Raw genomic sequence first — 13,288 nt, forward strand, 5'->3', positions numbered from 1 at the left:
GGTCATCATATCTTTTTGTTATTTATATTTCCGCTACTATATACTTGATATGATTGCTTGATTGTGATAACCTAGATTTGCATAATTTGACTAAGTTAATCACTTAGCTAATTAACTACATTAATCTGATTGGGTTAAGGGGTCTAAAAAATGTTCAAACGGTATCAAAGTGGGTAGCTCTTTGTCTGTCGATATTTTGATCTTTGAGCTGATCCTTGACCCCTGTTGTCATAGAACACGGACACTCTTTGGTTGTTCCTCCTTACTTTGATGGGAATAATTATGCTTATTGGAAAGTAAGGATGAAAGCATTCTTGAAATCAATTGATGAGAAAGTCTGGAATTCCGTTGAATACGAATGGGAGAAGCCCACTACTCCTATAAGTGAGTGGCAAACTTCTCAAAAAGAAGTAGCTGGGTTCAATAGCGAAGTTATGAATGTCATCTTTAACGCTGTTTATATAGAGGAATTTAAGAGAATCTCTAAAGTTGAGTTTGCTCACACTGCTTGAAAAATCCTTCAAACCATGCATGAAGGCACTAAAGCAGTTATAATCAATAAGTTGCAGCAATTAACATCTAGATTTGAAAGCATTAGGATGTCTGATGATGAATCTTTTGATGAATTCTATGCTAAGTTGAATGATATTGTTAATTCTGCATTTAATCTAGGTGAAATCTATGATCAACCTAAAATCGTTAGGAAGATTCTTAGATCCTTGACTAAGGACTTTAGACCCAAAGTGACTGCCATCACTGAAAGCAAGGATGTGGACTCCATCCTTGTTGATGAACTTGTAGGATCTCTCCAGCCCTATGAGTTAGACCTACCCAAAACAAACAAATCGAAATCAATGGCTTTTAAGTCTATTGATGATGTTGATGTTGGTGGATTTAATGATGAGCTCTCTGCTATAGAGATTGCTTACCTTGCCAAGAACTTTAAAAATTTTCTTAGGAATAGTAACAGAAAGGCAAGAGGCACAAACACTGCTGAACCTAGAAACTTTAGGAAGAATGATCCCACTAAGGTTAATAACTTTGAAAAACCTAAAGAGAAATTTGGTCAATCTTCAAACAACTCTATGGGTACTCAGTGTTTTGGATGTCAAAGGTATGGTCACCTGAAATCTGAATGTCCCACATACTTGAGGTCTTAGGGGAAGGCTATGGCTGTAACCCTTAGTGATAATGAAGTTTCTAATGATAAGTCTGGATGTGATGAAGATGGAAACTTCATTACTTTCACTGCTATTGCTGTAGTCAATGAAAATGTGTCTGTTGAAGAGAACCCTTCTGATGGGGAACTCTCTAAGGATGCAGATCTTCAAGAAGCCTACAATAAACTTTGCAAAGTTGTTATAAAGGATGCCATGAATGTTGAATTAGGCTTAAAGAAAATTGCATCTTTTGAGCTCGAAAAGAAAATTTTGCTTGTTAAATTGTTTGATACTAATGATCTTTTGAACAATGTGAAATCTGAGAATATGCTCTTGCTTGATAAAGTTAAAACTTTGGAACATAATTTATCTGTTACTAGATCTGCTAGTTCTAAACTTGATCAAATGCTGAGTGTTCAAAAGGCTTCTTCTGACAAATCTAGATTAGGTTTTGTTAAAAGCATCTCTGTGTCTGCTCCTAATTCCACAAACTTTGATCCTTTTTCTTCCACTGAACCCCCTGTGAGTGAGGTTGTGAGTGAGATTGTCAAACCTGTAGAGGTCACACCTCCTAGGAAGATTAGGGTTGATGTAAAAGAGTTTAAACCTAAGGAGTCTACCCTTTCTAAGGACAAGATGCATGATAAGCCTGTTTGGGTTTGTCATTTTTGTAGAAAGTTTGGACACATTCTTCCAAATTGTTATAAGCTGCAAGTAGCTAAGCGAGCAAATAAGCCAAAAGTGTCTGTGTCTCAAGCACAAGATTCTATGGCACTTATTGGTGAATTGGTAAAGGCTCTAAACCTTTATTCCAGTCCTAGAGTTGGAAATCACTCTAATGTGAATAAAAACTCCAATGCTCGTAATGCATTTAAAAGGTTTTGGATGCAAAAGGCTCGATCAAATTGAGTCTTTCTGGCATGGTCCTTATGCTTCATTGCTGTATCCTTTGTGACCTTTGTTCTTTGGTTTCTTTTTACCTTTTTGTTTTTAGGATTTGCATTGCAAAACATTCATGCATTTCATTCTAGGATTTTTTTTTTTAAAAAAAAAAAAGGAAAAGGAAGCAAATTGTGTTTTGTATTTACTCTCTTAGTTTTTGAAAACAAGGTTAGTCAATTTATTTTCATATAACATGTCTATGTACCTTGTTTAGCTTTGATGAGCTTATTTATTGCACTTGACTAGTTGAAGCTTTGTAGTGCATGTTGTGTGGGAAAGAAGTTTATGGTGTTTATCACTTTGTCTTAATCTTGAAGTCACATGTTATTTGACTATTGGACTTGATCCTTTTGAGAAAGGCATAAATAACCATCTCACCACTGTTCACTAGCCAATCATGAACACCTTAGTGCATATCGTAAGATTCTGTGCTCGAGAAAGTGTAGCACATGTACAAAAAGAACATAAGGTGTAGCCTTGTTTTAATTGTTTAATGCTTAAAATTGGTGTGTACTATTAGACTTGATGCCAAATCACATAATTAAAATTGGTATGTACATTATCTCGGCTTTTAATAAGTTTCTAATCAACTAAAATCTGTGTGTACAATATGAGGCAAATTTCAAAGAAACTTACATGATTGCAAGCTTATGTTCTAGGAGATGTGGGGTTATATGATGTAACTCTTTAGGTGATAGTTTGTTTTAAATTCTATGTGATTGATTTTGTAGATTTTATGGTTGATTTCTATTCACATATCACCATACATGTATCTCAAACTTTTGCTAGTTGCACACACTACACGAGTTACTCTTGGCTAAACATTGTACATGTTATTATGTGTGTTTTTGGCCTGACTAACCAAGTTTGAAAAATGTCTTGAGTTTTATGCAAAATTGATTTGTTGCTTGAGAATTAAAAAGGTAGATTGTTTTAAATCTAAATCTTTGGGAGAATTGGGTTTAAATCTTGGTATTTTGAAAAATTTTCATCTCATACTCATGCATGTCATACTCATTTTTCAATGCTTTAAGGAGAGTTGCATCAAAATTTTGTTGTTTTTCAAAAACTCATTTTTTTTACAATTTCGATCGATCGAGGCCATTTTTCGATTAATCGAAATTGCGATTAAAAATTCCTATAAGCCTCTGTCTGTTTCGATTGATCGAAACTGTTTTTCGATCAATCGAATATCGTGAATTAGATTTTTTTAAAATTCAGATTTGACTTGTTCAAACCACTTTTTCAAAAAAATTTCAAAACCTTTTCTCTCTCTCCAACTTGGCAAGGCTCCATAACAATTTTTTTGTTGTTTTCCTCCTAATTTCTTGCAAGGTTTCTCTCTCCATAAGCCAGTATGTCCACATTACCCTTTCTTTTCCATTATTTTTCATGATTTCATGCATTTATTCATGGTTTTTGGGTAAATTTTTGGACTATGCATAAATTGGGATTTTTGTTTAATCAAGCCTTATTTTGTGAAATTGATCAATGGGTTTTGTTACTATATGAATATATTCATGATCTATGTTGGTTAATTTGATCAATTTGGGGTTTTGTGAAAAATTAAAATTTCTAAGGCATGTATTGAATCCAAATTGGGGATTTCGTTCAATTGGGTTAAATTGATGAAATTGGCTTGTTGTTTTGATGTAATTGATCATTCTTATTTGTTCTCTCTTATATGTAATGGTCAATTTGTCAATTTATTTCAAAACATTCAAGTGGTTTTCAACTTTTTTGGGGTTTTTGTTAGAAACTCTATGTTCAAGCCAATTTTGTGAATTTGAACTTACAATTGAACCTTGTTTCACTGCATTAGAGCATGCATCATGACATTTCATTTGTTCATGCATCATATAGATTTTTGTTCCATATCTGTTTTGTGCCAACTTACAGTTTGCCCTTGGTTTTTCTCTTTTATGCTTTTCTTGGTTCTGCTGTGTGTCCTTGTCTTTTTCTTAGCACCATGCCTAGGAAAACTAGAGCCCATAAGACTCCCTCATCTTCTTCTGAGTCTCTCTCTAGAAGTGAGTTGTTTAAGGATGCAAAATGCAAAGAAGCCTTTGATAAGTTGAACAGTAAAAGGAAAATATGGGCTGAGCGTTCTGTTATCCTAGATGAGGTTGATCCAGCCATTGGGGCTAACTTTGAAAGTCGAGGTTGGTTGTCCTTGTTGGAGATAGATCATCCACCTCCGACTGCCCTCATTAGAGAGTTCTATTCGAACCTCTCTTGTCACGTCTATGATTCCAACACCCTTGTTAGAAGTTAGATACGAGGTGTTGAGTACACCATTATCCCTAGGGTAGTGGTTGAGGCTCTTGGGGTCCCGGTCGTTAGGCAACCTAACTATCCTTATGAGGAGTCTCCACCCTTAGATGACGTCATGTCATACATCACTGGGTCTTCTATCCAGTGGGGTTCTGATCCTCGGATCACGTCTGCTGAGCTTCCTATGACTACCTATCTTTTTCTTAGGATAGTGTGTCGTTCCTTGTGACCTATCTCTCATCTTCACACCATCCCTATAGAGAGATGTGTGTTTTTGTATGCCCTTGTTTCTGGTGCTTCTATTTCTTTTCCTCATTTGTTTCTTCTTTCTTTGAACGAGATTCATAGGAGTAGCATTGTTAGTCATGCTCTTGTCTATCCTATCTTCATTCATAGGATTTTGTTGTTTTTAGGTCTAGTTGGTTTCCCTGCGTCTGAGCCCGTTCATGTTACTAGTCCCATAGGTGCCTCTTTTCTTCATATGAGGGCTGCACATTTGAGGCCTCCTCGTGTCCAGTCTTCTGGAGTTGCACCCCCTCCTTCCTCTTCTATAGGTGATGCACAGGTAGAGGTGTCTGGTGGTGCTGCTGCTGATGATGCTGATGTTCCACCACCGACTACTTCAGATGATTCAGACATTTGATGTACGTTGGATCATGTCGTGACCGTTCAGGCGGCTCAAGGATAGGTTTTGGTGGACTTACTCGATGAGGTTCATGCTTTGCGTGCAGAGTTGGCACTTTTTAGACTATCTTCTTCGCCACCTCTTTTTGATGATGGATTGTGATTTCCCTTTAGAATTCCGTCACAAAAAGAGGGAGTAGATTTTGGGTTTTGCCTATAGAGTTTTTCTTGATATAGGGACTCTTGTGATTCTTTGGAGCCTATAGTGATTAGATTGTATCTAGGAACTGTATCTTGTATTTACATTCTTTTGGCTCTAGATGTATCTTTGTTGGGTTATTCATGTTAAGGGGAGTTACATTTATTTTGTTTCTTGTTTCACTGCTTATTAACTTATATTTTGTGAGTTATTCATTTGATATATGTCTTTATTTTGTGTTTTTGTGAAATCAAGAATTTATTTTGTTTACTTGTATTTTCCACACATGCGGTTATGTGTTTGTTGAGTATTTCAGGAAATACAGGTTGATTCAATTGAGTTGCTGTCTACACTTGCAACTGATGGATAGTAGTTAGGATTGGATTTGTTATGTAAAGGGCTTTTATTTGTAAACTTTGAGCTTTAGTTTGTGTTTTGTCACGGATTGCCAAAGGGGGAGTTTGTTAGGTTCTAAAGATTTAGGAATTTATGTATTTAGAACTCTAATTTGTATTGTTGGCAAACCATGATCAAAACAGGTTATTTATTTTTGTTTAGACTTGCTCAAAGTTGTATTTGTTATGTAAAGTTGGAACAAAGTGATGCAGGAATCAATATACTTCTCGGCTTGATTCGATCGATCAAAGCTTAGGCTCGATCAATTGAAAATCGAGTCAGATGCATTTTTTCTGCAGAATTCCAACTCAACCCTAACTCCTAAAATGTTTAGGTTTTTATGTTTTTGCCCTAGGTATATAAGGCAAACTTTAGCCACGTTTTGTAGGTTACTCATATTGCTGTTTTGTGTAAATCTCTTATGAGATCTAGAGGAGCTTTCCTTTACACAAAGTTTAGGGTTTTTAAGGAAAAGATGTTATTTACACCTTGATGATCAAACTCAGTTGTTGCCATTGAAGCTTAAAGAAAAACAAGTGTGGGTTCTTGTATCTGGTGGTGAATCCAAGAAAGGAGTCTGTGGATTCGGAGCTTGCACGTGGCTGTGTCAATAAGTTCTACTGGTGGGTAGTAATAAGAAGTCAAGCGTGGGGGCTTGTAAGTCTTATTGTATGAACTTCGATTATTTCAAGATAGTGGATTCAAGTTTACCTTGAGGATAGCTAGGTCAAATCCTCCCCAGGTTTTTACTGTGTGGTTTCCTAGGTCATCATATCTTTGTGTTATTTATATTTTCGCTGCTATATACTTGATATGATTGTTTGATTGTGATAACCTAGATTTGCATAATTTGACTAAGTTAATCACTTGACTAATTAACTAGGTTAATCTGGTTGGGTTAAGAGTCTAAAAACTATTCAAATTCTATGGAATACAAAGTTTGTAGGGATAATCATGTTTCTTTGATTTTGAAACATTGTATGATTATGTGTTTTTACACTTTTCCCTAGTTTGCACAATTTTTGCATTTGATGCACACACACACATATTTTGACATTGAAGTTCTAATATATTAGTTTCTAAAGTCTTAGAACCTAACATTTTGGTTGTTTAATTCTACTATGGGTACTTAAGGGTTGGTTTCCTAGAAAAATCATGAGTTTTGTTGTTGCATGTGTTGAGGTGAGCTAATTTAAAAGTGTGTTTTCTTTGCATTTGGATGGTTTTGACATATGTGAAAGTGAGCTTGTTGTGCATGTCAAGTGTTTGGAAGATTTTCTCTATGAGTTATGGAATTGGATTGCTTGACTTGTGGCTGTGATTGTTCTTATTTGAGATTGTGAGTTTCTTGGTTGCTTGTTTGGTTCCCATTTGGGAAGGGGTACTTGTCTTAGGACGGGCAAGCTAGGATTTAGGGCCTTTGGTTTGATCTTAGGGGATCGTTTTGATTTATGGAGATAAGTGTAATAGTACTTTGTGATAGACCCTATTTTAATAGGCTTGGTCCTTATGTTTCTAGGTTCAAAGGTTCTCCGTGATGGACCTAATGACTAGATTGATTGATTTTGTGCTGCCTATTTGAGGTATATTGGATTGGGATTCTGAGGTAAGTGGCTTCATAATGAGAGTTTTAGAAAAATAATCATATTGCATGAAATGTTGTTTTTGGGTTAAACACGTTTTCAGAAATTGTTTATGGAAACTATATTTTTCCTAATAAGTGTCGTGTTGTAACCTTAACGTATATGATTATTTATGAAAAGTGCACCATATTTGTTATTGCATATGGGGAAATGCATGATTTGTTAGCATGAAAGAAACAAGCATCTTTGATAGAATTCTTGGAAATAGATTTTATAAATTTATTGCATTATTTGCAAAATTTAAAAATGTTTTTTCTTGACTTTAATATTTGGGAAAATTGATACAAAATCTTCTTGACGAGAAATGAGTTTGAAGGCTTTGAGAACTTTGTGAATATATTGGGTATTTCAAAGGTTTTTGTGAAACTACTTGGAATTGAACTGTGTTTTGATTTCATGTAAACTGTGAGCTATTTATGTTTTTACTCTTGGGCTATGACATGTGATTACCTAGCTAGATACTATAGTCTGTGTGATATTGGTATCGTAGTACCCATTTTTGTGATGGTTATTAGTTTTGACTTTGTGTCAGCAATAAGTTCCGGCTTTGTGTTGGTAGATTAGTTCCGACTTTGTGTTGGCAATGAGTTCCGGCTTTTAGTCAGCAAACTAGTTCTAGCTTTGTGTCAGTGATTGAATTCCAGTTTTGTGTTGGCATTGTCATGTGGCCTTGGGTTGGATTTTCTAGTTTTGAACGATGGTATTATTGCTCACAATATATAAAATATAGTTTCATGTTGAGATAATTTGAAAAAGTTTTGTGCTATACTGTTTCAATCATTATTGTCATTTTATCCATGAAGATTGATTTTGTAGGATTTTAACGGAAATTCCCAAAGTATAACATGTTTTGTAAAAATGTTAATTATCATGAGCTTTTGCACATTCCACTCTCCAACAGCTTTACAAATCGATATTAACTACATGTCGGGCGTGAAGCTTAGTTTATTGGTGGTGATTGGAGTACTATGCTAATTGGGAGACATGTGTTATAATGGTTGGTGACTCAACCTTGCTAATTTTATAAAGGCCATAATTATTTCTTTTGGAGGTTAAACTCTCAAAGTTGTAAACCCTAGGTGTGCCAATCCTAGATTTGCTATTGGAGGTTCTAGGGAGGCTTGTGATCTTATGTCAATTCATTTGGAGTTTTGGAATAAATTCATGCATCTTGGAGGCACGTGATTTTTAGTTATTGTTTGTAAATATGTTATAGAGCTCTGACTTGTAATGTGGAGGTTTCAGTACGGTTATTTATTCTTATCTTGTGGAAAGGAAAAGAAAATAAATGATAAATAATCTCCTATAGTCTCTCTCTTGTTGGTTCTTTTTTTATGCTTTGGACCCTTTTGGGTTTGGCATGTGACAACTCGCAAGTGCACAAATCATACCGAAGTATATATAGTTGGGCAAGTACGAGGTTAAACCCACAGGGACTTGTATGAATGTAGGAAAATTAATCAAACCTTAACCAAATTAATCATAATCTAGTTCAATAAAAATTTGTTGTTTGAAATTAAATAAACTAGACAAGAAATTAATCTAAGCAAAAGATTTAATATAAAGAAGTGTATGTGCAAGTTAGATTTGTGAACTTGTATGAAAAGTGGATGAGCTATTTAATAGTTCATTTTAATGAAAAAGCTTGAAAGTGATAAAATTGAAAGCTTTAACATTATAAATGAATGTTCAATGAGTGTGTAAAACACTAATGCATATTTAAACCCCCAATTTCAAATTAAACCAACACAAGTTTATACCCAAACAATATATATGAGGAATAATATGTACAAGCAAAAACCCAAAAAATAAACAACTCCACATCATAATTAATCACAACACAACAGCAATTAAAAGGTAATGTGTTATCGAAGAGGAAAACAAAGAACTCAGCAAAAAACCTCTTCGCCGCCCTCCAAGCAGTAAAATGATCCACTAAAGAATAAAGTTGGGATACACGAATAGCAATAAACCCTCCAAGCCTAATCGACCCAATGCACCTAAGCCCTCCAAGCTTCTTGCTCCAACAGGGTTAAGCCTAACCGTATCTTCTTTAGCTTCCCGGATCCTGCAATAAGCCCATTGCATTAACTAAGTAAATCGGTCATCTCTGAACTACTTCCCAAGCACCAAAATACCTCCTCACTGATATGGATATGGTGATAAGGATTTGGCCAATGTACCTCTCAATTATATGTCAATAGAGAGGGTGAAAGTAGAGGAATTTAGAGAATCAAATGTCTAAGATTGTGAATGAGTCAATCTTGGTTTTCTCTAGGGTTTCTCTCTCAAAATTCTCTCTGGAAGCTCTCTACATTTCGTGAGTATAAGAGTATTTATAGTAGTGTATGTGAGGAATGTGAAAGGTCATTTTTTTGCATAACAGGGCATTTTGGCGACTTAGTCTCGTGAATGGAATGAGTCGCGAGTTTGACTTGCGAGATAACTGCCAAGACAGATTGTATTTTTTGTATTATAGTGCTCCAGCTATCATGACCCTTCACCTTCCTGCATGCTTCACACGTGTGGCATTTTGGCGAGTTGCCAGTCATGAGTCAGTCGTGAGATCTAATCACAAGAATCCTCTAATGCACACACACTTGAGTCACTTGAATTTACGTTATTCCCACCTAAATACAGGGTATCTAATTGCTAAATTACAAGCAAATTTGGCACGGAATAATGCCAACACATAATTAAATAAATTCAACCTTACAATCTCCCCCTATGGCTATTCCGTGACAAAATCCTAAAACAGACTCTAGACTTAAAATGTGAGTTGGGAACAGTTGCCAAAACTCACTCACACCTAACTCTAGATAATGTGAAGCTCTTGAACCATACAGACAAGTTTCTTGAAAAATAACACAAGAAGATCATTGTAAGCAGAAATCTTGAAATGTATATGGAGCAAACACAATGCGATCAAGCAACAAAGAAAATAACAATAAAGCATGGCTTGACCAAACATGAACAATCACTATAAATAGTGATCACAATGATATTCTGCAGCCACTCGATTCCAACTTTACAATATTAAACCAACTTTGAGCAAGTCTAAAGAAGACACCATACAATGTTTTGATCATGGTTTGCCAACATTACAAATTAGAGTTCTAAATACATAAAATCCTAAGACCTTAGAACCTAACAATGATAAATAATCTCCTATAGTCTCTCTCTTGTTGGTTCTTTTTTTATGCTTTGGACCCTTTTGGGTTTGGCATGTGACAACTCGCAAGTGCACAAATCATACTGAAGTATATATAGTTGGGCAAGTACGAGGTTAAACCCACAGGGACTTGTATGAATGTAGGAAAATTAATCAAACCTTAACCAAATTAATCATAATCTAGTTCAATAAAAATTTGTTGTTTGAAATTAAATAAACTAGACAAGAAATTAATCTAAGCAAAAGATTTAATATAAAGAAGTGTATGTGCAAGTTAGATTTGTGAACTTGTATGAAAAGTGGATGAGCTATTTAATAGTTCATTTTAATGAAAAAGCTTGAAAGTGATAAAATTGAAAGCTTTAACATTATAAATGAATGTTCAATGAGTGTGTAAAACACTAATGCATATTTAAACCCCCAATTTCAAATTAAACCAACACAAGCTTATACCCAAACAATATATATGAGGAATAATATGTACAAGCAAAAACCCAAAAAATAAACAACTCCACATCATAATTAATCACAACACAACAGCAATTAAAAGGTAATGTGTTATCGAAGAGGAAAACAAAGAACTCAGCAAAAAACCTCTTCGCCGCCCTCCAAGCAGTAAAATGATCCACTAAAGAATAAAGTTGGGATACACGAATAGCAATAAACCCTCCAAGCCTAATCGACCCAATGCACCTAAGCCCTCCAAGCTTCTTGCTCCAACAAGGTTAAGCCTAACCGTATCTTCTTTAGCTTCCCGGATCCTGCAATAAGCCCATTGCATTAACTAAGTAAATCGGTCATCTCTGAACTACTTCCCAAGCACCAAAATACCTCCTCACTGATATGGATATGGTGATAAGGATTTGGCCAATGTACCTCTCAATTATATGTCAATAGAGAGGGTGAAAGTAGAGGAATTTAGAGAATCAAATGTCTAAGATTGTGAATGAGTCAATCTTGGTTTTCTCTAGGGTTTCTCTCTCAAAATTCTCTCTGGAAGCTCTCTACATTTCGTGAGTATAAGAGTATTTATAGTAGTGTATGTGAGGAATGTGAAAGGTCATTTTTTTGCATAACAGGGCATTTTGGCGACTCAGTCTCGTGAATGGAATGAGTCGCGAGTTTGACTTGCGAGATAACTGCCAAGCCAGATTGTATTTTTTGTATTATAGTGCTCCAACTATCATGACCCTTCACCTTCCTGCATGCTTCACACGTGTGGCATTTTGTCGAGTTGCCAGTCATGAGTCACTCGTGAGATCTAATCACAAGAATCCTCTAATGCACACACACTTGAGTCACTTGAATTTACGTTATTCCCACCTAAATACAGGGTATCTAATTGCTAAATTACAAGCAAATTAGGCACGGAATAATGCCAACACATGATTAAATAAATTCAACCTTACAATCTCCCCCTATGGCTATTCCGTGACAAAATCCTAAAACAGACTCTAGACTTAAAATGTGAGTTGGGAACAGTTGCCAAAACTCACTCACACCTAACTCTAGATAATGTGAAGCTCTTGAACCATACAGACAAGTTTCTTGAAAAATAACACAAGAAGATCATTGTAAGCAGAAATCTTGAAATGTATATGGAGCAAACACAATGCGATCAAGCAACAAAGAAAATAACAATAAAGCATGGCTTGACCAAACATGAACAATCACTATAAATAGTGATCACAATGATCATTCACACAAGGAATGAACATCTGGACATGCAAGCTAATAAGCTCAATGCAAAGTATCATTTGCATGTCCAACACTCAACCGATATAAAAACACAAAGGTAGTTGCATCAAGGATACAAGATCCAACAAGGGCATAAGAGTAGAGTACTTAAGATAATGCATACATAATCTAAAAGTACTAATAAGCTACAAAGCAGAGGTACATAATAACGATAAAGTCAAGAACACAATATAAACCATGAAATATGAATAGAGACTATAAAAAAACATTAAATAAAATATTAAACATAGGCTTTTTCTTGCTCTTCATCTCCAATGCTCCCCCTTCGATCTATCTCTTTCTCCCCTTAACATTACACTCCCCCTATCATGAACCATCTCCCCTTTTTTGTCATGGAATAGCTAGACCTCATCTTCCTCTAGCTTTCTTTGAATTTAGTCCAATTGAGTTTGGAGAGATGTGAACTTTGTGTCAAAACAGGCATGTTGGGAATGCATGATAGATGCAACTCAGGACAGCTTAGTGCTAATATCGTGGACAGAGGCCATACTAGTGTCTAGCTTTGCTTCATAGGAATGTGAGGTAGAGCGTGAACCACCATAAGGAGTAGGACTCTCTTGCTTGACTCACTTTCAGCTGTGACTGATGCTAGCATTGAGAGTGTGAATGTTGATTGGATTTTACTTAGGATAAGGTTACTTAATTGCTAATGGATGAGCGCCCTTGAGCTTCAAAATTTTTGAAATAAGGAAACAAAAAGGAAGGCAGTTCCTTGAGGTAGTTTTCACAACAGTCTTGCTCAAAATGTGAAATATATGAGAGAAAATATTGATTTCTTCATTAGTTATCAGGTCATGAGGGAATAAATCCCGACCAAGATTCATGTCCCCGGTGCTTGAAAGATAATAGAGGTTGTGGAACATGATTGTTGTGAACAACCTCAATTCGAGAGACAATGATGAGACACTAATTGATTTTCCATTGGGAGAGAGCTCCAAGTTTTCTCTGAAGGTTTCCTGAAGCAAGTCCGCCTCCGGATCCAAGTCATCATACACTAGTGGTTTTCGGAACATTGGTTGGTTGACGTTTAAGATGATGGCAAGATAAAAGGGTGTAACCGTGAAGTCCTTTCCTCTAACCCAACATTTCAGCTCATCCCCATCATAAATGGAATTAGCAT

Source organism: Quercus suber, unplaced genomic scaffold (genome assembly GCF_002906115.3).
Source record: "Quercus suber isolate HL8 unplaced genomic scaffold, Cork oak 2.0 scaffold_375, whole genome shotgun sequence".
Classification (NCBI taxonomy): Eukaryota; Viridiplantae; Streptophyta; class Magnoliopsida; order Fagales; family Fagaceae; genus Quercus; species Quercus suber.